The 24,162-nt window shown below is 40.3% G+C and overlaps 1 protein-coding gene across 1 annotated transcript in view; it reads right to left on the bottom strand.

Moving 5' to 3' along the window:
• The window catches only part of JAZF1 (JAZF zinc finger 1), a 188,462-nt gene that overhangs the window by 163,504 nt on the left and 796 nt on the right, over positions 1 to 24,162 (bottom strand). The gene's annotated exons all lie outside the window — the stretch shown is intronic.

The following is a 24,162-nucleotide window of genomic DNA, read 5'->3' as shown; positions in this document are numbered from 1 at the left end:
GAACATTTTTTTGTGCATTTCCATGACTGCAAAATCATACAGTGCTTCAATCTCTAGTATACTGTTCAGTGTTAATAAATAAAACAAAACAAAATCCCACTCCTATTAAGAGAAGTATAAATGAGTCAGAAGCATCCACTTAGCACAAGCCAGTAGTACACTGTGACCTTTCACTACATAACTACATCCTACAGATCACAAATTCAATGGACAGCACCCCAAAAGGCAACTGCATATGCTTTTTGAGTACTCTACATAAAACATAAGCAGTGGAAGGTATTGAAGTTTCCTGGAAAAAAACAGTCACTTAAAGTAATACTTGAACAGAACTACTAGACACTTTTGCCAGGTGAAAGGTTCTGCTTTTTGTTATGCATCCCACCTGAGACCGTGGCCACACTTTAAGGCCCTAAGGTTTCCTACACAGAGAAAGCCATTTACACAAAGTTTCATGCTGACAGCTCCAAGCGTGTTCTGTCTCCACCCAGACTTCACGCTAAGAAAGACACATGAATTTATGCCTTGAAGAGAGAGGAGGCAGGACTGAGACACAAAGGTCCCATTCGTGCATGCACACCATGCTGTAACTCCAAGCTCCTCAGCAAAGTCCTCCTTACTCTGTTCAGATTTTGCTCAGTTTCCTTCCCAGAGTCAGAGGCTCCAAAAGCTGCTGAAGAAATGCATGTTTAAAGCTACCAACACATGAAAATTAGGAGTATGCAAATGAGAATTAGCTGCCTGAACTCTCTTTCCAACCACACTGCACCCCAGAGGCAAATATTTTATTATTTTTTTTTTAAGACATATAAAATGACTTGTGAGAAAAAGCTATTTTAATCAGTATTTTCCTGTAAGGAATGCAACAGGTGCCAAGAACTGAAGGAAACCCACATCTGCTCCACTGTGACCATAGGCCCTGCCTGATCAGATTTTATATGTATTTTGCACATGCATGGATTACTTAGAATTTGAGGAATGCAGCCCATACCACTGGGAGACTGTAAAAATATAAGGAATCTGCAGTCTTTCCTGCAGCATGGATCTGGAATGCCTGTGCTGTTTATGCACTGCTACAATAATAGTAGCCCCAAAATTACTGTCAGTATGATTAATTTCAGTAGTTTTCCTACCCTGGCCAGAAAGCTGCAAGGTTTACATGCCACACTGAGACTTTTAGCTCTGCATACAGGGTAAAAGCCCATCTGCCTACTTCACTTGGCCCTGAAGGTGGAAAGATAAGAATGACCACTGCTTTTGGCAGGGATTAAAAGGGGATAATATCAGGCCATCCTTCTCCCTGGGTTTGCAGAAGTTTGGGTGCCATGGGATGCTGTGAGCCACTGACATGAGTAACAGCTGCTATCGTTATCTAGAGAGCTCACCATCCTCTGACTGACTGCCCTGTGAAAAGCTTTGGGGTACAGGAGGTGAGAAGGTACAGCAAAACTGTATTCTGTCTGGTTCAGCAGGGTGGGGAGGCAAGAGAGCCTCTATCTGGCCTTGTAAGGAGCCACATTCCTTCAACTGCCTTGTAGCAAGTTTCAGGGCATCGCCACATTTATATGCGCCACACAGATAATGCACTTGAAATGCTTTGGGACTGATATGAATAGGAACTATTCTTCCCTTTAATTAGCATTTTTGCCAGATGAACACTGCTGTGGAGTGCCAAGCTGTGGAGTCCTCCTACAAGTTCCAAGAGATACACTCTGGCTGTCAGTTGTGTATCCAAAATCGGAAGATTTCCTTTTGCAGCTACAATTCATTTTGCCCACTTGAATGAAAATAACACAGTTATCGAAATGATCACCCAAGATAAGGACAAAACCAGTGTACTACACAAACCCTGAGAGGTTACACATAAAACTCTGCTACATTCTTGGGCAGTTGCATGATGTTCTTTGAATGGTGACTAACATTATAAACATTGACCACAGAAAAAGAAATGCATTTGTGCACTTCCAAAGAGACATCTTATAATAAGAAGATACAGAATTTATGGGTTTTTTAAAAAGTCAAACAGCTGATCCACCTCTGACCACACACACAAAAAGTAGTTTTGGGTGGTTAGACATTGACAAGAGAATTTCTCCAAAACTTCACTTTAAGTTATAACCAGTAGGAAAACTATAAATCTAGAAATATAGGAAAGATATAAGTTATACTGTTTGGGTGTTGGGGTTCTTGCATTACCAGATGAATTGCCAATAGAAAGACAGTATAGATTAAGGGAAAAAATACAAAAACATTGGCTTGTTTCCTAGCAACAGCTCAGCTAAAATTACTTAACATTTCTACTCAATCAAATGTAAATTTGACTATGTTATCCCTTAAATGTTGATTATAACAGGCCTTTTCAAATGCAAATTCAGTGTGTAAAGTGAATGTAAACGTTGACAAAGCTGACACCAAAATCTCCTGATTAACATCATTTGCATGTACACAGCAACATTATTACAAACCTCCTAAAGACAGAAGGAAATGAAAACTGGAGTGAGAATCACCTTCTGCATCATCTCATTCTTTCCTGCTTTAAGAGCAAAACAGACAAAAATGTAATGCCCTTTGGATTGCATGCAAAATTCCAAGAGTTTAAAAGTGCAACACAATAAGCTGCACCTGAATGCTATTCCCTGTGTTACTAGCAAGTACAGTGGGTGAAAAGCTCTGGTTTATTTCTTAGTCACAAAACTTGAGAATTACACATATAGCACAAGCAGACTGTAAAGATCATAATACCATGTAGCCATTGGTAGCTAGAAAGTTTTCCTCCCTCTCTTACCTGCAACACTTGCATGAGAAAAACAGGAATAAGGGGGGGAAATGATTATATGTTACTCCCAAAGTACACAAGTTTGTTCTTTGCAATTTAATCAACTCTGGGATTAAACACCTTAGTTATGCGTGCATTCACGCAGGGCCAAGATTATTTTTGCCTAAAACATGCAGAAGAAGCTTCAGAGAGGATGTTAACACGTTTCTTCTTGTTGCAGCATTTCACAATATGCATATTGAGGTGTATTATTTTACAACAATGTGCATTACATCAGGCTGATTTGCCACCAGTTAACCTAAAGTCAACGGGATGCTGAGAACAGGTGCAGTTTTCCTTCAGCACAAAAAGTAGCCAGACTCAACCTCTTAAACTGAGAGTATTTTCTAGTAGAAACCACCCACCACTCTTCCTTCTTAATCATCTCAAGAAGGATACTGGGCTGAAACACAAGATCTCACATCTACAGACACCACACAGACTTAGTGTTGGCAATAGAGATTTTATTTCCATACTGATGCAGACAGGTACTTTGATAGCTTGCTGGGATACACACATCCTCGTCCAGCACATTGACATGATGAGAATTTGCACAGCATCAGCACTGCAAAATGAACAATTTAGCATTCATCATCCACATCCTGATCTCTCATGGTGCTGAGATTTTAAAGAAAAGCAGAAACACTATCTTCCTCCACTGCACAGCTTCTTAAGAGATGTCTGTTGAGGATTATCTTTTCTACCCTGGATTAAAGATGCTACTTAAAGTATTTTAGACAGGTCATAATCCACTCCCCCCTACATCCCCAAGTCGCAAATTTTAGCCATGTCAGACCCTGAAAGTTTCTAAGAAATTTCTAAGAAATCAACAAGCACAACAGCTGAGTATTGGGAAGGCATGATCAGTAAAATGCTTATATCCATATCAACCACAAATCATACCTGTCTCAAAAAGCCAGTCTCAGCTCAAAATTATGGTTCTGGGACAGAGCTGAAAGTGAGTTTTGGACTTGGCCTAAAGGGTAGGAAGGGAGAGAAAACCAGGAAGATAAAGGCAAAAATACTTCATCTCCCACACCAACTCCTGCCTGCTACCCCACTGCTTACAAATTTCTATGTGCCAGACAAGGTTCAAACTCGTGTTTGAAACAGAGTCCAGTTTTAAAGGCAGAGCTCATGTCTGGAGAGGCATTCTGGTGACATATGAGCTGGTTTTCTCCAGCAAAGCCTAAAGCAGCAGGAGCTCTACATCTTACCTCACTGGTCCTTCACCCTCATGCTGCACATTTGCTGCTCCATTCAAATACAGCTTCTGATAGGAGAAACAAGGAGATGCAGACTTTTGGGAAAATCTTGAGAAACTATTTTATTTTTGTTTGGAAACTTTCCAGAGGCACTTTTAGTGCCTTTTAGTATATATACACATGAAAATTAATACTGTTCTCTCCTTATTAATACATTCTTTCAAGTGACTTTTACAGTCTGGAAGCAAAGGTCAGTTACACTGAGTTCCAAGAATCCACTGCACTAAAAAAGTAACTTTTTGACCATATGTTACTATAATTAAACATACAGGAAAATACTCTTTGATCTTATGACTGTCTTGAACAAGATGGATAATAATCCCATTTTTACAAATGATGATTCTAGTTGGAACCCTAAAAAAAATAAATCTGAAATACCTACATCATTGATTTAATACTTTACCATCAAAAATACCACCGGGGCATGTGATATGGCAGCTGTGTGTTGAAAGATCATTTCCTAACTGGGCTCTCACCTCAGAACCCTGACATAAGAGGCTGGGAGCTCATAAGCATGACAGTGACTGAAAGACATGAAGCAGTAGTTGTTGAAGCAGCAGGAAATTTGTAGTTGGGAACTAATATAAATGACTCTCATGCAGCATACAAGTTCCTGTAGAAAAGGCTCATTAACATGAGAAACATTTGCTACAGAACAAAACTATGTAAACAAAACAAAGGCAAGATGTGCACAAGAAGTTATCTGTTATTCTACACCATATGGGCTATCACTGCCAGTAAAGTTCCAAAGATTCTAAACAACTAAAACTTAAAAACCAGCTAAAATTAGTTGAATGCAGACAAGGAACCAACTAGCAGCCTTTCCTTCTGTACAGAGACTATAATAGAAAGGAATAGTTTCATAGGAATTCTCAAAGGAATTGTTTTTGGCCTTAGGTGAGGTCCAATGGACACTCCTAAAAATTAAGAGTACACTTATTCACATTTCATGATACACTAGGATCCCCATACTTGGGAAAAATTAAAACACTCTAAATCAACCAATGGCACTACTTTTACAGGGAAAAAACCCTCCAAAAATTTATTCTGAATAAAACGCATGAAGTCCGTAGCTGTACATGTAACTGCCTATCACATATGCTAAGTGAGAGAATTCAATTCAGTATACTTCCAGCAATGACAGATGTCAAAGTTAAATTAAGAAAGGTTTTATTACCACTCATCACACCCTTAAAGACCAGAGCAGGTGAAGTTAAAGGTTCCTCCTTGAGTTTCATATGCAGCACAGAAGTGCAAAAACCATGGTAAACTCGATGCTGAAACAGGAAAGAGGAAAACTATAAAAAGAAAGATGAGAAGAAGAACTAGCTCAGATTTAGACAGGGTATTTGAATAAGATTTGGAAACATCACAGAAAATTAGTTTTTAAACACTTAGTATTCTTAATAGATCATATCAGCTTTTTCATCCTGTAGGCAAACCTCTCTAGATTTGAGAAAGCAAAAAAAAAATTTATCCCACACACGTCTGACTGTGTGTGTTGCTCAGGAACAGAATGGTGACACAGAGGCCCTGTCCTGCCTCATGACTGAGACAACCTCAGAGAGTCACTACTCATGCTCTCAACAAAAGGTTGGGAATATGTGGGGTTGGGAAGGGCTGAACTTAAAGTAAATACTCATGAGCAGTCCTCATGACATTTTTTAACTCTACCTCTCGGCCTTCAGACAGACCACAATAAGGTTTGATTTACAGAAACTACAGTAGATCCACGCTTGTGATTTCTGCCATTGCTTCTTTTATGAGCATAAGATAAACTATCTGATTTAAGTCTAAGTAGCTTCAGCAAGCCTCCTTCAATTAACCAAATACTACAAATACACTCCTTTCTAGCTACCCCATCTAAGAAAGGCAAAAGCTTATCCTGCATTTATCTTAGCGTGCATAAATATAAGCATACTACAAGAGTACAAGGGTGGGGAAAATGACAGTAATTAAGGGACAACCTGCTCACCTCCAGTGCCCACTTCAATCTTTAGCAACCTGACAACTGAACTTGACACTTCTTTCTGGGTGAAAAAGAAACTCATTCAGGAATCATAGAATGGTTTGGGTTGGAAGGGACCTTAAAGACCATCTAGGTGTCCCACCATGAGCAGGGATGTCTTCCACTGTATCAGGTTGCTCAAAGCCCCATCCAGCCTGGCCCCAAACGGGGAGGGACGGGGCGTCCTCAGCTTCTCTGGGAAAGTTGTTCCAGTTTGCTCCACATAAAGAATTTCTTCCTAATATTTAATCTAAATCTATCCTCTTTCAGTTTAAAGCCATTACCCCTTACCCCATCACTACACACCCTTGCCAGAAGTCCCTCTCTAGCCTTCTTAGGAGCCCTCTTTAGTAATGGAAGGTGCTAGAAGGCCTTCTGGAGCCCTCTCTTCTCCAGGCTGAACAACCCCAACTTCTGTGAACCTGTCTTCATACAAGGGGTGCTCCTCTCGTCATCTTTGTAGCTTCCCCTGGTCCACATCCTTCTTGAGTTGGGGACCTGAGAACTGGATGCATTTCTCCAGCTGGGGTGTCACCAGAGCAGAGCAGAGGTTGGCTGGTCACGCTGCTTTTGTTGCAGCCCAGGACACGTTTGGCTTTCTCTGGGCTGAAGCACACATTGCTGGGTCATGTTGTGCTTCTCCTCCACCCACACCCCCAAGAATTTCTCTGTAGGGTTAGTGTCAGTCCATTCTCTGCCCAGGCTGTACTTGTGCTTGGAATTGCCCTGACTCATCTGTAGGACCTTGCCCCTGACCTTTTGAACTTCACAAGGTTTGCACAGGCCTGCCTGCCAAGGTCATTCTGAATGCCATCCCCTTTCCTGTGTGTTAGCTGCCTGGAGTGGCTGCAATTCCTTTGTGCTACCCTTCAGGAGCTCTCCTGCTGACCTGCAACCCAGCTCCAGGCTCTGGGCATCTCTTGCTGGCACTGGCATCAAACTGGTAGGAGTAGTATGGATGGAAGTTCCCCTCCCCCGCCAACTTTAGTTTAAAGCCCTCTTCACATCTTTTAAGACAGCTCTGTCTTAAAAGAACTAGCTAATCTGTTCTTACTAGCAAATGTAATCCTCTACCCCAGCATCAAAGACTCCATTTAGCTCAGTTCTTGAAGTTTATAAAGAACTGAAAGGATACACGAGGCATGGAAATTAAAAACAAAATAACAGAGAGGAAGCAGACTTCCTAACTGCAGAAAATAGGACTTTTTCTACAATCTCAGCCCAATCACTATTTATGTTTTATTCATCAATTCTACTTGCAGTTTTTCTCTTTAGGCAAAGACAACCTGGCAGCATCACCTTTTTGTTACTCCAAGTCAAATATAATCACAGATCATTAAAAAAAGAGATAAAGTACTCCTCAGACTCTTATTAGAGACTCAGGAACATAGCCTTGTTACCCATCTAGAGCATCCATCTCTTGCTCACATTCCTAGGGTTATTTTTGGCACAGTGTACTGGTCCAAGCACACACAATGGAAATGTGACACTTCACAAAAGAGTCAGAGAGGCAGTTTACTTTTGCTGACCTCTAACTCCCAGCCATTTTTGCACTCCTCTGAGAAGCCATCGTCCCTCTTGAAACTGTGCATACCTGCCTTCAGCATGCTCCTGGCTCCTCTCACAGCCTCAGGAGTTTTACTCACTGCATACAACATTCTTCTGGTCCTCATAGAACTGCTGTGCTGTCACTTCTCTCTCCCACTCTCCACCTCTTTCAAGACATAACTTTTTAAATTACTTTTTTCAAGCCAGGTTCACGTATTACTAATGCTATATTACAGCAGCTTCTGGCTATCAGTGTCAAAAAGCCAATGATTTACTGCAAAATCCATGGAGCTCCAAGTAAGAATGTGTAAGAAAGTCATCAAGTTCTACTGTAGCGAGATGATGCTTAGTAAAGTTGTTCAATGTTTGCCACATCAAAAGCTCTAACCAGATAAACTTTGGAATAGGAAAATTTAAAAAGAAAGGAGAAAATCAAAACTAAAGAAATACATGAAATGGAAACATGAAATGGAAAAAGGCACCAAGAAATAAACAGAGAAACTAATAAAGATTATAAAGGCAGAAATGGTCTCTCAGACACTGCTCTGAAATAAAGCTCACAGACACAACACAAAGCTTAGAAGTTAAAATACATGGCTGCTGGGATAAATATCTACAGCTATCTTCACCTGCCCACATATTTGAACCATTTAAGATTTTCTCCTTCAGAACCAAGGTGATAGTTATCACTGAGATAGTTAGCAAAGCCTAAGCAGCGTGATTTGAAGTATAGAAAAAATAATGTCAAGAGTCTAGTTATTATCTCTGTTAATTAAAAAAAATAAAAGAAAAAGGTCATCAGAAATAGAAGGTATTTAGCTACTCTCTCTAGAGTAAACCCATTTTTGAATTCTGTGATATGCCTCTTTGAACAGGAAGTTGCACTTCAGTCTCTTACCCAAACCAAAACCAAAATATTTATTTACATGTCATGTATTTACATGCAGACAAAGGAACTGTAAACATTCTTCATGCATGTATATGTTTGGATTTATGTATAGACTTATTTATGAGCCTAGATCTCCTGATATCCTCAATGGAATCTTTGCAGCAGAGAAATCTCTCGTGTTCCATCCAAAAGAGTCATGGATCATCCAAAGGTTTTGCTTCTGAAAGCTGCAAATTATGTGCACAAACCTTTCCTGCCCACACACCTCCCTGGCATCTCGCAACAATTCCTGTAAGGAGGAGAAGATCCAGCCCTGCCACTGGCCCAGGACTGGTTTCACCTCTCCTTCATTGTTTGCTGAGCCATCTAATCCTTGCATTTCTAAATGGAAATAACACATTGCCAAACACTAATGCTTATTATTACAGTCAACCAATTAAACTGTAATTCTGCCATTGTTATCCACCAACACTCTTCCTGCTTAAGTGCAAGCTATGTTTACTTTATTGCTGAGGAGCTCAAACATTTTCTTTCACAATAATGTATTCTCTTCCTCCTCCCAACTAAGCCAAGGTGAATGCTTATGAATCAGACAAGTAACTAGAAAAATGTTTTCACCTCTACACTGACATGGACAGATGCAGAAAAAATGAGAATTAGTATTTTCACCAGTTTTAGGATCTGTAGAAAGATTCTGTAGAAATGGGAAAGATGGCAGAGATTTAAAAAAAAACAAAACACCAAAAAACCCTTTGTTTTACACCCCAAACACAAGACTATCATATAGAGCTGACACTTTCTTATTTTCTCTTTTACACTATCACTGCTGAAGCTAAAAGTTTCAGATCTGTTAAACCAAATGAAATAGCCAAAAAGGAAGAAATTAGATGGCAGAACAAGTAACAGACCTTACAAAACCTCAGACCCATTAGCGCTGTATAGATACAAATATTTTGGATCTTATTCCAATCTGCTCTGCAAAAAGCCTCTCCCTTACCCCACTAAACAGAATCTGCACCAATAACGCTGGTTCACAATTACATAGAGACCAAAACATGTAAATTCCACTTCTACACTGTAATTAATAAACAGATTAATTTCTTCTGTGGTCCATATATAGACAGAAAAGTGCTGGCTACCTTTCACAGACAATGCTTCATCTGCTCACTTATAGTCAGTGAAAGCAGTCAGAAATAGCAAATAAAAATACAGGACTCCTAATCCTTGATCTAGCTCAACTATTTTTAAAACTGTATGCAGAGAAGTTATGGAAGTTGGAAACAAAGCAGAAATCTTTATCTAGTGGTAAGGCACTGGTGATATTTAGAACTCATATTTGGCACCTTTACATATTTGGGAACACTGCATATATGATGAAAAGGAAAACTTAATCCAAACACCTTGTATTCACAGCTAAATATGGAGTGCAGTGCTGGTAACCCACACTCAGGAAACACAGAACACTGTTTTCATTATCCTATAACCAGTTCAAAATAGCATGGTTAAACTGACACCACAAGTTTACATCACCAGGAAAAGACTGTATTTATTTGAAAGTCTGTACTCTGCATCAGGGGACCTCTGTATACGCTGCTCCCTCAAAAACTGAAATGATAAGAATCGCCCCAACCACATATACACACTCAGCATGAGACTTGCAGATCACAAAACATGTAGAAGCTTGCTGCTTCTCAGGAAATGTCCACAACTGATTCTCAAATTCAAGACTGAATGTTAAATACCACAAAATACCACTGAGCTGTTTATCTAACTCCTTAAACTGGGACCATCAGTATGATTATCTGAGCACTTGAACACAATTGGCAAACATGCACTTTGCAGCATATCTCATTTTTACTACATTTTTGTGGCAAGCAATACTGATGCTTCTCTGTTCTCCTCCAAAAAAGATAGCTGCTGAACTCTGCACCTGCCCAAGACAGAAAAAGTGTTATTCAAACCATTCTCATAAGGTCACATCCTTACAACATGTCCTAAGCATCAGAAACAAAATTACATCCTTGGTAACCAAAGTTCCTACTACATTAAAAAGTCAAACAAATCACAAGGTATGCATGCTCTTAAACACTTTCTCCAGCATAGAAACAGCTCTGTGCTCTCCTCTGTGCCATCTCCAGAAACAGCATTCAAGAAGAGAGGATGGAGCTGCCTCCACTCAGATCTACCATGTCTTCTCTTTCCTCAGGCCATCAGGTGGGAAGAGCTGCCAGGCTCAGTTTAGTCTGCAAAAGTACTACACATTAGTACCACGGATCAGTTTTGTTTTAGTAAACCATAAATGTCAATTATAAAAAGCACAAAGAACCAAAATGAGACACCACAACACACCACCAGTTTTCAGATGGTGAAGAGGTCAGCACTTCCTACATATCAATCCCCCTACAAAAGTATTTATGATGATTATGCAAAACTAGGGTACATGTTGTCATCTCCCAAATCACTGTTTTTCCCCTCCCAAAGTAAAGAAAACTGTGGATCTACAGACACCTGGGAGTGTTACAAACAGAGCAGTGCAACAGTTGCGCTTTGCTTAGGGATGGACAGCCCTGAAATCATGGACACAGCCAGAGGCACCAAACCCTGCTGGTGTCTCAGCATCAGCTGCTCCCTCTTGCCCATATGATGTTTCACCATGAGGTATCACACGGGCAAGCTGTGTTTCATGGAACGTGCAGGGATATGTGCTCAACTCGAAGTACGTTCTGCCCACATAAACTTGTATTGCTTAGGACACGATTGCTCAGTAGCTCTTTTGTTTGTAGGAATCCTTTTCCTCATCCTACCACACAATCATGACACCACACCAACTAGTAGAGAGCAATGAGACAGGAGGACTGTGAGACTTCAGCTGTATCTTCCTAGTAATCAACAATATATGTTACTCCACTGCACTGCAAGGACACAGAGAGAAATCAGCTCCTCTGCCACGGTCTAAGGCATTGTGGGGCTCAAAATATGTAACACAGAATTGTCCAATGTGCTTTCAAATGGGGGCTGTCTCAGATACTTGGGAAATAAAAGTCTGTCTTGGAAAGGAATCCAAATCAGGTTTGTATCTACCCAAATACAAGAGTGAAACCTTCTGGCAATGGCCCTAATGCTTATATTCTGCTCTTCATAAAATGTCAGGGGGAAAAAAAAACACAGACCAAACTCAAAACAATAGATTTGCTTTCTTGAGTGCTTATCATCAGCCCTGTGCACTGGACTCTAAAAACTGCCACCAATAAAGATGTTCAATTGCTTAACACGAGAGGCATTCAAAGGTGGGAAGATTCAGTGGAGTCACAGTGAGGAAATCAGATTAAGTCCACATAAACAGACTGCCTCCCAAACAAGCTGTCATTAACAAGTCTGTTCTACTAAGCTACCTACACGCCACAAGGTAGAAAGCAACCAAAGGGTACCCACAAAGGAAGACCTTTATGATCTTGACAAGAAAGGTGCTCTACTGTGCAATCACTGGTAAGAGAAAACAGCAGGAAAAAATAAAGAAGAAAAGAAGAAAAAAAAAAAGGCAAAAAGTCAGTTCTGCTACAATAGCAACAAAATAATGTTCGTTTAGGAAGGATGGGCTACCAGCCCAACATTTAACAAATCCCAGGACTCCAAAAAAGATGACTTTAGAACTGAGCTTAAGAGAAAGTCTACAGTATTCCTGGAAGAACAGGAAGAGGATATGACATATCTGAGAAGGAGTTTGCTTACTTACTAGAAGTGCTTCAGCACACACATTCAGTAACAGAACCATGCTTTTGGACTAAGCATTCAGTGCTCAGCATCCTGAGCAGAAAAGCCAAGCAAAATAATTCAGTTCTCAGGTATGTAAAGCTCTGCTTCAAAATGAAAATACAGAGGGAAGTTATCCATATCTAGATCATTAATGTAGCTCTTAAGGAACATGATCTACACAAAATGAGATAAAAATCAGCAGTGTGACAGGTCATCTGCATGAAGGGAAATTCAAAAGAGGTACTGAGGTAGCTTGAAAAGGCAGCTACAATAACCCATAGAATTGATCTGGTATCAGGATGCATTTAGTAATATAAACAAGAAAGGTTTTCAGGATAAATTAGATAATGACTTTGTAGGCAATGAACTAAGGATACTTAAAACATCCATTAAGGGCTCTGAGCCTCATCAAGTACATGCCTGAGGCAGACAGCCTGAACAGCCCCAAGCATTCAGCCTCAAAGTGAGTAAGGAGAAAGAGAGTAGCCTGTACACCTGCTCCAGAATTAGACATGTGTCTGCCCAGCAAGAAAAAACATGGTTTCTTTTCAGGCAGGTAATGTCTGGCTTACAAGATTCAAAAACTCCAACCAAGACCTCATTTTAGAAAGTAGACTCCTCTGCTTTTCACAAACTCCTTTTCTCCCTTGCTTCAATTCCATGTTTTTTCATCTTTATTCCTTTCTACAGTCTGCTTCTTTATTTTCTCAGGCAGCTTCTGTATTTATCTGGTTAATACAGAGGCCTGAACAACACAAGTACATTATATCCTATTACGCATATGTTCAGTGTCTTGTTCCTAAGCTACACCTGTTCTACAGAGCACCAAAAATAAATAAATTAGAACAATCAGTATTCACAAGAAAAGAAGGCTTTGAGACTTCACAGGATGAAGTGGTTCAGTGGTTCCAGGAGAGAAAAGCAGCAGCCATGAGAAAGGCTCCGATCAACCACTCACCTGTGGAGCACCAGGAGAAGGGAACAGAACGAACAGTCGGAAGGTGAGCACCAGGTGAGCACCGACACCGGATGGAGACTTTTAAACTTTGGTTTTTTTAAGCAGTAACAGAACAGTAGGCAATTTCTGATTTCCCTACAAAGCCTAAATCAGGTACCCACCAACTGTACCACAGAATGCACATGTAACACCTCTCTGGATGGGTACATTCTCTGCAAAGGCTAAACCACTTTGGGGCACCAAGCACCACGGTCTGGGGTCTGTGTGCACGTACAGCAGAATGCTCTGCTGAGCTTAATTCTTTATCAAAAGCTAAACCCTGCTGGAGCAGAGTTTCCTCCATATAATCCCTTTCCTTATACCACCAGTCAGGGCTTGGCAGCTAAGCAGAAGTGTCAGGTGATGAGAGGGGGTGAATAGTAGTATAGAACAGAAGAAAGTGTAAAAGTCCAACTTTGCTCCACAGGTCAACACAGACAAGGAAAAAAAAATTCCAACCCTGGATTTGTATGATGTTTTTTCAATCATGAAAGGATGAACAATCCTTCACAAGTGTCTTCCCAAAGTACAGATACTGTAAGGTTTGAGTCTTTAATTCCTACCTCTGCAACTTACTATCTTGTATCAATTTCCCAAAACAGAACTACTATCTGGGCTTTTCCCAACCTCCTCTCTTCAGTTCCCTCTTCTCCCAACTACCTGCAGCTCTGCAGGCTTCTGAAAGAAACAATAACCTGGTCTTCAATTACAATCAATATTTTTAAATTACATGCAGAAAGATCAGCATGAATTGTTCCTAATTATTGATATAGCAAGTCTAATGGCATACAATGAGCACATAATAAATTTTAAATTATTACACCCTGCAAGCTGACAATACTTTCTAGAGAGCTGTATATTCAATTCTGTGCTATGGTTCTAGTCACACAACATCACAGAGATTATGAGCAAATACTAACAGGCTTTCAATATGTATGCACACCTGCTATTGCAGAACAAGCAATTGCAAAACTGTGTGTTTGGGCTCAGTCTTGAATTCATGAGGTATCAAGTGTTTTTCGTAGCCACTTACAAGATTGTGGGCAAAAGTCCAATCCTTTCCATTATTAAGGGGTTGTGCTTTGTGGGGCAGAGCAAAGGGGTTTGGTTTCCAAATGCAGATGTTATGCCTCCCATATAGGCAGGGTCAGAGAAAAGGCATTCCCTCATTTCCAGAATGTTTGGTGGTAGTAAGCAATCCTGTGGCTGGAACACTGTGCCATTAGCAGGAACAGAGGGGTTCACTAACTGTACACCCACTACACTTCTGAGGTCAGTGGGATCAAGTACAAGTAGGGTGACAATGCTACAGGAATGACGCTTCCTATTTAAAAAAGAAACAAAGGAAGAAGTCAGGTCACCACTGATTAAAAAAAATGTAGCTATCAATTAATCTAGTGTATCTCCAGAACATTCATTAATTTTATAAATGCATGTCATTTTTATTATATTTTTTCAATAAAATGAAATGCATTTGAGGCCATATAAACAATTCAGATATAGGAAGAACAGATACTGAACCTCTTGCCCATCTCTTTCACAATGATTTCTAACTCAGAGTTATGAAAATGGCTGCAGAAGTAAAATCTTTCAGGTAAAGGCTGCTCAAATGCATTTACTTTTTTTAGATTTCATTAAAATCCAACCACTTAATAATAAAATACAAGAGTGCAACCAAAAATATCCACAGAAAGTAGCAGCAACAAATTCCTTTTCACCATCCTGTGCATTCAGCTATTGTTTCATACCTGAACAAGCTCTTGGTATTCACCCTGGCTCTGGAAGCAGGTTGGGCAAGCCACTAAAACTCCCTGGCATATAACTATGTCCCAACTCACAGTATGCAACACAGACTTTATCTCCCCACTCAATCTGGTCTGAAGAGAGCCCTGGGTAACTGCCCCATAGTAACTGTCAGCAAAGATGAAGTATTTGCTTTGTTCTGATGGCAGGCTCTTCACAACCACCCCCCAAAAAAATTAAAAATTAAAAAAAAAAAACCTGCTAGGAAGAAAGGGCTTATTCTGGATACATGAAATGAGAACACTAGGCACAGGTAGTTAAATCTCTGGATAGCTCACCTAAGACAGAGACCAAAGTCTGGAAGCCCTGTCAAGCATGGCTGCTGAAGATAAAACATGAGGACTGATATAGCCACAGTGTCAGCATTTCTCATCTATAAGAGAGTATTTAATCAGGTTCTGAGATTTTCTAAGATGAAAAGAAAATACAGTTATTACCAATGCCACAACTGTGCGCAAAGAGTCCTACAGCACAACTAGAAAGACTCTCTCAAGTACAGCAAGTGGTCACAATGAGCCCAGGAAAATGAAGACTCCCTAGAGAAGTGCTGAAAAAATGAAAGCACATACAAAAAATTCTGTGTAACATTATCTTCCCACCCTCCTCACTCACCACATCACACCACTGCCTTGCCTCATGGAGCACAGAGCACTTACAACCACAGTAAGGATCACAGAGTTTTCCTGGTTCCTCCATGGAAGGATCTGCAGCCATGGATTTTATTTTACACACATTTAAGCTTTCCTTTTTCCTCCAAATATCACAGTAGTTACCAGCAATTTTTAGTGAATTTGTTACTGTCAGCTGCCTGGTCTATGCTGCCACATCCATGGCACTCTGCATTTGATGAATAACCCTCAGCCCAGGCACACAGAGCAGCATACTTCTGAGCCTCTCCCCCTTTCTGTGCTGCCACTGCTGTGGAAATTTTTCACTCCCCTTCCACAAATCCATCTTATTCACATTAACATACTTATTAAGTGAGCAGGAAGCTCTTGCAATATGGCCCAAAACAATTTATTGGAAAAAGCAGTTATTTAGGGTTTTCCTTAGTGGTTTTTTCCCACATCTTTCTCCATAATCTACTCTATACAAAAGAAAAAATAAAAAAGTTCAGACAATGAAAACTTGATTCTTCAGGAGAAAGGCTCTGCAGATACTCCCAGAGCTTAACAGGATAAACAAAAAAGCTCCCTGGTCCCAAACTGAAATAGAGATGAGTACGTGCATAATTCACTGTTATTTTCTGCATCAAAACTGATATCTTATCAACTCTCACATCACCTAGTTAACCCAGTATAACCATCAGGTAGCACTCTCTTCAACAGCAAGTTACAAAAGCTGTAACACTCCAACATACTGCTACAACCAGGTAGACTTCAAGGGCTTCCCTAAAAGTTTGTCATCAGATTTATTTGTATCAATGTCAGTCCTTTGATCTGAAGACAAAGGAACCAAGGGTAGGCTTCAGTAATCTGGTATGCAGCTTTCACCTGCCAGCAGGCAAACATCTGAAGTCTACACGAAACCTTTAAATGAATTTAGAGGTCACTCCCACAGCACTGATACACACACTCTGATGAACATACACAGCAGGATTACGTCACAATAAATGACTGAAATAATTAAATACCATTGTTTTCGACACTGAGTGTCCCTAAGGGGCTGAGTTAACATTCATGTATCTCATAGCAGTGAAACTGGATCTCTTGCATCCTAAATGTACCACCTCCCTGTTTTTGGGTTGTGGCTTCTATTGGGACAATTCCCAGAAAGTAAGATAGTGACTACATTACACACTGCTGGAGAAGCAGGTGACACTCCTTTCTACTTCATACTGGGGTATTTAGAGGTTCAAATTTTATCCACAGAGTACTTACTATCTGTCAAAATACGATGGAAAAAAAAATTTCCATAATGTCTCATAACTGAGACATTTGTAGCTTAATCAAAGCTTTACAAAGTACTTGGGGCAGGTATCTCAGAAGTGTCCAAATTTTCTTTAAAACTAGAAAAAGATTTTGTTGGACCAGCTTCAGCAATTCCAGTATTTCAAAATGCAGTCGTTCAGCTTTTCACCAAAAAAAAAATCTTAATAATTAAGATGGCCTTTATCAGCACACAGTGAAATCTTTCTCAAAATCAGAAGAAATGTTTCAAAATTCATCCACAATCAAGTTCTGATCTCTTTGTCCATAAAAAACTGACCAACTTGGCCTCAAAATCCCATTCAATTTCTCCCTTAAACCGGTAAATTTCTTCTTCTATGTCTACTCAATCCTTTGTAACACAAAAGGGAACATTAAAAAGATACAACTAACACCTATTTAAGTCAGTTCAGTCTTTAATGAATTGTAGCGTTTGAAATAGAATTGCACAGTAGTAATATACTCCATCGTGTGCACTTAGGAGAGACACAACAAGTGCAATGTCATCAGCATCTCTGGTGAAAAAAATCCATTCTCCTTGTTTATCACAGCAAAAAGTTAAGAAGAAGCCTTGTAAGAATTCAGGGAAAACAAATATTAATAGCCAAGAAAAAAAGTCATTAAACCATAAACTGGAATATTTCTTCTATTCTACAGCTCTGAATATTGGTGCATCATCTCGTAACTATAGCATAATAAACCGTATGTACTCTCCCAAATAATTTCTAAAAGTCTCAAGATAGAATTAGACACCGGGTAACAGGAATTGGTTGTTTAATTTTTAATGTGAAGTTATTCACTAAGACAGTCCTTTAAAACCAAGGACCCTTTATTGTTAAACACAGCTGATTTATCAAATCAATTCTCTAATTGTCACAATTTCAAATTAACACTAAAATCTTTGTCTCTGCCTTTCTCAAAGTGTACAGAGCAGCTATTTTCTTAGATGGTTATCATCCAAATTTTGAATAACTGGTGCTTACTACAGACAAATAAAATTAATTCTCAGTGAAAAACAGCTTATTCAAGAAAAATAATTATAAATAAAGAAAATAAAGGAGATTCAGAAGCAACATAAAATATACACTGCAAGTAGAAGGCCTGCAGTGCTTCCTTCTTCTGCATTAAAGCATTCTGCAGCTTGACACAAAATATTTCTGATTACTTGTTTACGTTTACATTTACATTATATTCTAGAAGAGGAAGGAATGGTAAGTAAGACTGTCTCAGATCGAACAGATGTTTCTTCATCTCCTGGCATCACCCCTCCCTCAAATTATTTTTTCACTATACTATTTTTTTTAATACAATTTCATATTCCTCAAGAAATGATGAAGTGAAAAAAAGATAATTTGACTGCCAGACACCTGATTATTTTACAGTTCTCATAAGAACTGGAGATTAGCTATGAAAACATCCTCTCAAAGCCTGAAGTGCAGACATGATAATCACTATAAATTTCACCACAAAGGTAATTATGTCCTGTACAAGTGAAGCGTAATGCCACTGCTACAAGTTACCTGGTGTTTCTTCAGGTTTTCATTTTCCAGCTCTTTTGTAGACCTGCTGGCATACAAGAACAACAATCCCTGCCAGTCATATGGATACAGCACTACAATGGGTCTCACTCAAAGCCACTCCAGCAAGCAGAGGAAAAAGGAAAGATCCCTGCTGGCTTTATGTGAGACCTTCAATCTTAAAAATGAAAAATCAGTTTGCAGCATGTTCACAGATGTTTGCTTTTAGTCCTTCCTTCCCAGAAAATATATGACACAGGCTTTATACCATCAAACACTTTATACCCTATCCTCCCTGTACTTGGTAACCTCAGAGCAAGAAAAAATGTAATGTCACAGAAGTATGAAAAAAATTATGGTTTAGTCTAAGTTAATGACAATTCCATTTTCCTCCATACAATTAATATATTCTAGAATTTATTACAAGAGTCACATTTCTATTTTATCACAATCTATATTCAAACCCAAAGAGCAAAAGAAGCCATACTTATAAATGCAAAGTTATCCAAAAACCTGCTTTGCTCAAGATTACATGTGAGAGAAAACTGTGCTGATTAGATCTTTTAGTAAAAAAAGACTTTATTTGATGGAAACACCTTCCTGAAACAGAAAGGCCGTCCTCACCATACTAACTTCCAAAGCAAATAACCAACATCCTTGGAGAACAGATCCTTCCACTTCGCTGTGAAATGCATTTTAAATAAGAAACAAAAACTACAGTTGCAGAAGTACTGGGCAGAGGATGAACTTTAGCTAAATGTAGCTAAATAGTAGTAAATTGCTTTTCACAAACAATAATTAGTACTCCTGCTGAGGCAAATGCACATATTTGTTTGTTTGTTTTGCAAGGACGCACATTAGTGGCAAGTAAGCATGGGTCTGTCCTCTGATTTCCAGATGCTGATGAGAGCACTCCATGTACCTACCTGCCACACCACTCCTGGTGTAAAAAGCCTTAGGTTAAGATCTACCACCCTTTCAAAACAGCCAGCCTCACCTCCAAATGTTAAATTACACATTGAGCAAATGCTGAGAGAAAGTGACATGATGGCAGCCACTTAAACTACATTCACACTCTTGTGAAGAGCTCAGCTTTAAGTGAACACAACCTGTCATACAGACTTAGGTTTTCCAGGCCTTGCATAGATGCTGGTGTGTAGCCCCTCATCCTCATCTTTAGCAACATAAAACAGTTGCATCTTCTTATGCATCTTTAACACAACATGCAGTCATCTCCAATATAGAAGCTGCCACCTCTGTCAGCCTGCACTTCATCCAAGTCTGGGCGACACAGCAGTGGGAAGCAAAGCTCACATTTTAGCAACCCCAAATGACATTTTAGCATGTGCTCACAGCCAGAGCATCATTCAACACCTGTAACTATCAAGGTGAGGACACCGCACTGTTATTAGTGTGCCTGAAAAAATATTGAAAGTGACAACTTTAAGAATGCCACGTGCATTCAGCCAATGGCTTATCCAACTACTTGAGCTCTTTGCTGAGGAATCTGGCCCCTTGACTGCATAATATTAAGAACTGAAGTTACTGCAGGCAGCAGATGTCAAAGCAACCACCAAACATGGAAATTCATAAGACTCTTTCTCCCTCCCTATGACCTGAACTTTCCAGATGGGTATTATTTTATATGCAAAGTTTTGGTCTGTCTTCTGCAATTATTCTTTTATGAAGGAAGTTTTATTTTTCCTGCTAATCCTACCACTTACAAAAGCAGCTGCCTCTGCTCCCATAGCAAGTACTGTTCTGTTGCAGGACCCATCCTAGTATTTGGGAATCAGTCAAGCTTGAGGAAAAGCTCCCAGTTCCAACAGCAATACTATAAAAATACTCCACTGAAAGCTGTCCATTGAAGCTGGGACTTCTTGCAAAGCTATGAAATGTTCAGCAATAGTTGATCACCTTTTTTGTGCAATTACTGTAGGAGCAGATGGTCATTTTTTTCTCTCCCTTCAAATTCTAGCAGTTTCAGTGAAATACAATTCTCAAACTCTACTTCTAGGTAAAAATGTCTAGGTAAAAATATCTAGGTAAAAATTTGTTTTGTCTCTCTTTCTACCCACTCTTTCACCTCTTCTAGCCCACCACCACATGATTGGATGCTCATTTCACTTGCATCTCTTTCCTCAATGCTTGATGAGCCTCAGGAGAAGCAGGATTGCTCATATCAGCCAAAGAGCTGCACAGGTACATACACCATGTCAGCAATTACTATGAACCAAGTGACCAGACAGTGCCTCATGCAAACAGCAACCTCACCTGATTTAATGTATTTTACTACAAGTACCATGCAAAAATTAAAATAAATAAATGTTGTCAAAGTCTGATTAAGAGATTCAGTTTAAATATCAGTCCTTCAGCATCAGAGTAAACTTCATCTTAGCAACTAAGGAGCTACCTGACTCCACTCTTTAGAGTGCAGTTCAGCTGCAGATAGACGAGGGAGAAACAAATTGGGGGAAATTCTATGAACAGCTCAAAATTCCCCAGAAGACTAAAGTATATTTTCAGAAACACTCTGTGGAAGCAGTTGTGCTGATCCCAACATCATAGCTGAAGACACTATGGGACTGCAGAAATGCAGTAAAGTTTGCTGTGTTGTCACAGCTGAGTATGTGGCAGCTCAGAATTGGTGGGTTTGGGGGTCTTTTTGCTTCTCTCTTGACATTACTGAGGGGAGTTGAGTCCTTTCCATTTGACAGTCTGAATCTGGCTAATTGTAGTCAATTTGGCCTTTTTCTCCTGGACTAGAGATGTCAGAAAAGTCAACCAAACTACACTGCAAGGTGTCAGAGCAGACAAAACCAAGAGACAGGGAGACAGCCTAGCAAGGCAGGCTAAAAGCCCCCCGTTCTCAGCACACTTGCAGAGAAGGTAACGGCACTTCAGGTTGCTTGGACAACGTACTTGAAGAAAAAGCTGGCAGAGAAGCATTTACAAATCAGCAGTTTTAAATCAACATCCATTTCCAGCTGTGAGCCACAGAAAATGTGAATACACTGTTTAGTAGTATTGCTATGGACTGCAGAACACAGTCTCATTGCAGAGGACACCAGTAGGGCCTGGCCTACCTTATGAAAGACCCCAGAGCAGCGCTTCCAAGTGAGCCCAATTCTTCACTAGTCTTTGATCTATAAATGCAAAACCCAAAAAGAAACTGATGTGTTGATGCACACCCAGCACCACCTTGGAGTTGTGTACTTCATCCAATGGCCACAACTCTCCCAGATGTGATACTCTTTCAAGTAACCAGTATCTTCTTACTTCATCACTAAGATGTAGGTGGAAAAAAAAACCCTAACTACACCACTATACACTGAATTATTTCATAAAAATATGATTATTCATTGGTTTTATAAGCAAAGAAAGCAGCTGCAGAGTTGCTCAGAAATGCCTCCAGAATGCCACAACAGTGTTTCACAGAACGACAGAACCAGTAAGGCTGGAATGGACCACAGTGGGTCATCTTAAGCAGGGTCATTCACATGATTGCATCCAGATGGTTCTTGAGTATCTCCAGTGAGGGAGACTCCACTATCACTCTGGGCAACTTGCTCCAGTGAGCAGGCTCCCACAGGATAGAGAAGTACTTCATGTTCAGGTGAGAATTCCTGCGCATCATTTTCTTCCCATAGTCTCTTCTCCTATTTCCTTATGCTAAGCTGAGTTTTTTTCCAAAGGCTGACCAAAAACAAAAATCCTTTGATTAAGTGTTTGCTTCCACTTTCCAGATACACAGTACAGCTCTGAGAAACAACCACATTCCTAGCAGCACTCTGCTGATGATGTGAACAATTAACCCATCCCGTGAGATGTGGCAGAGCAGCAGCACTGCAGGCAGCAGCCAGACCACCTAGAGCCTGTGCCATATACACCTCCCCACACACAGCTGTTTGCAGCATCAAGTTTGTTATCTGTGCTGAAACACCGTCTGCCCAGCAATCACCCACTTTAGTTTAAACTAATAATGCAATATAACTCAATCAAGTTTTCTTTATTCCTGCAAGCACATGTTGAATGTGCAAAGCAATCTATTTTTACATGGCATGTTACTCTTCCCTCCATATGCCAAAAAATACAGTTTTTATAGCAACACATTTCAGTGCACATTTCTAGGCCTGTATGATGGCAAAAGCTGGACACTGTTTGCATCATCCTCCTGAAAAAGTAATTCCAACATAAGCTCCTCTTCAGACATTTAGTCCTCTATTTCCCAGTTGCCTTCAGAAAGGTTGATCACCTTGTGGCTGAGCACTTATCTGGTGAGTTTCCATAGATGGTCATCCTTTAGGCTATGGCAGGAGCTCCTTGCACACACCAAACCACAGAGTTGAGCCTTCACATAAAAACTTTGGTGTCACTGGTTCAACTCCCTACTGATTTTCCCACTGTCTCATACAGGTAACATAACATTGCCACATCCTCTATTCACAAGCAGATGAAGTTCAACCTGTTGTCATGCAGAGGTGAAACATTAAAAATGAAGCACGAGCAACCTTACATCATACCACAGCAGTTTGTACTCAAATCAGCAGCTTCTGTGACACCATGTGCAGAGCCTCAGATGCGTGCCCTGGAAGCCCTGGTAAATGACATGCTCTATTTAAATGTGGGCGTGCTCAATCGATAACGCTCTAACTTTGAAAAAAGGTAAAATTAATGAATACTGGCTATATAGAATTATTTAAAATTACGGTATTTCAACATAAAGTTCCCTTCTGTGCAAAACTGCTGATCAGGACTCAAACAGAAACGCACAGACCACGCGGGCAGGGCTGTATCTTCTCTGACACCCTGTGGGCTGTGGCACCTAAAGGCTGATAATGCACTCAAGGGATGCGTAAGATGACTTATGAACTTTCATTTTGGGGAACTATTTCCCGTAAGCTTTTCTGGTGTAGTGTGATGCACGGTATAGGAAAAGCTAAGAATCTGAGATTAAAAAACCCAACGCTATCACAATGGTATACCTGCACCATGTCGAGTCATGAATTACACAGTTTTGCGGTGTGTGGTTTTGTTACATCATACTAGGCATTGTGATAATTATGAGAACCACACCTTTCATCTTGCTGACCTACAACGCTACATTAATGTAACGTTACACTCGCAATTTAAGCTTCAGTGATTTTTTTCACGTATTCAGGCAGGCTTATTAAAACTTCAATAAACTGAAACACATGCTAGCTTCATCGTTTTGTAGCAGCACCATTTCTTCATACTTCCAGCGCAACACTTAGTCCCTAGGTACTTAAAACTTCTGTATTTTTCCCCTAGTTTTAAAACTTAGTCTGCATCCAAGAAGTACCCCGTTTTTTGATAGTTTAAGCGGTATATTTTACTAACAAAAACAGAAAGTCGGGAAGATGCAGATGGGAAGCAAGCAGCGCAGCAGCCAAGGCAGCACACCTGCCGAGGCGGGAAGGTGCGGGGAGGCGGCAGTGCCGCGCCCGGCTGCGGACGAGATGCTTTTGCCGGCAGCCGCTGCGCTCCAGCACGCCTGAGGCCCGGCCGGGCGCGGGCAGGCCGGTCCCGCCGGAGAAGGGAGAGGGAAAGTTGGCGCCCGCGGCCGGCCGGGAGCCGCGCCGCCCCCTCCTCCCCTGGGCGCCGCCCGCGCCGCCGAGGGG

The sequence above is a fragment of the Passer montanus genome, unplaced genomic scaffold, assembly GCF_014805655.1.
Source record: "Passer montanus isolate IOZ18808 unplaced genomic scaffold, ASM1480565v1 scaffold10, whole genome shotgun sequence".
In the NCBI taxonomy this organism is placed as follows: Eukaryota; Metazoa; Chordata; class Aves; order Passeriformes; family Passeridae; genus Passer; species Passer montanus.
The sequence above is the reverse complement of the archived record's forward strand: the minus strand, read 5'-3'. Positions and strand labels throughout refer to the sequence as shown.